Source organism: Frankliniella occidentalis, unplaced genomic scaffold (assembly GCF_000697945.3).
Source record: "Frankliniella occidentalis isolate FOCC.00 unplaced genomic scaffold, Focc_3.1 Scaffold197, whole genome shotgun sequence".
Lineage (NCBI taxonomy): Eukaryota > Metazoa > Arthropoda > Insecta > Thysanoptera > Thripidae > Frankliniella > Frankliniella occidentalis.
Window position 1 is genome coordinate 365201 of NW_026267323.1, and position 1124 is coordinate 366324.

The 1124-nt window shown below is 42.3% G+C and overlaps 1 protein-coding gene across 1 annotated transcript in view; it reads right to left on the minus strand.

Annotated features, from left to right (window-relative positions):
- Positions 1-1124, minus strand: part of LOC127750490 (uncharacterized) — a 61190-nt gene that overhangs the window by 46875 nt on the left and 13191 nt on the right. The gene's annotated exons all lie outside the window — the stretch shown is intronic.

A 1124-nucleotide genomic window follows, 5' to 3' on the forward strand; every position in this document is an offset into this window, starting at 1 on the left:
TAATTTCACTTCACGCAGAGGCAAGTGAGGGTATTGAATAGAATTTCTCTAGCTGATTGTGACAAGGGTTTGCCATACCCAGAGTTATACGATATTTGTTTGTCCTACTGTTTGTTACATTGTAGGTTGAATTTGCTAACAGCATTCATTTGTATTAGTCAAAAGTCATCACACTCCCACTTCCAATTACTGAGTACTAATAATGTCATCAGAAAATCTAAAACCAAACTTGTTTTGGTCATTTTTAAATTTTCCAGTGCCCCCCCCCCCTTTCCTGTTCTTCCCTGGCCTTCCATCTGTACATAACTATTACTATATTCCTTTAACCGTTACATTTGAGAATTTTAGCACACTAACGACTTAAGCTCAGCCACTACGGGCTGCTGCACGTACTCCTACGTTTATCCCCTGAGGGGTAACTTGTGAAAGTAGAGCCCTACGGGCGAAAATTTCGTCCGTTTTGCGCTATCTCTAACCGTTTACGCGCTAAAAGGTTTTTTAGACGAAAATAAGCTAAAAATTGCCATAGTAAATAAGATGTAGAAAAAGGCCTAAAAACCGCAAAATAGAGAGGAACTTTCCCCCACCCCTAAAAACGTTTTTTAGGCAGAAGGGTGGGTTGTAGTCGCGGTGCTTCACCGCTACATCCCTTTCTCAAGTCTTTGGGGCAAACTCAAAGATGACGGGTTTAAGCGGGCCAAAGGCCCGCTACATCATTCGATCATGTTCTTCAGAAATTCGCGTGACAGAAATGGTCGGGCCGCAGGCCCGACCATCGCCGCCGGCAGGCCAAGCAGGCCCGGCCCCTGCCGAACGGAGTTGCCGGCGGAGCGAAGCGGAGCTGGCAAGTTCGTTTGGCGGAAGGGCGGGCCTGCTTGTTATTCATTTCATAGGGCTTAAGTTTCTAAAATAGAACAGTTTAAAACGGTAAGTAAAATTAATCTTAGTTACATATAAAATTGGCATTCAAAATAATGTGCGCTCTCATAATGGCTTAGTAATAAATTTCTTTTGCCACCACATACATTTTAAGAATTTTCAAAACACGCTGTATCTATTTAAAATTCAATTTTTCAGGAGAATTACTATCACCCAGGGTAAAAAAACCATGATTGTCATGGTCA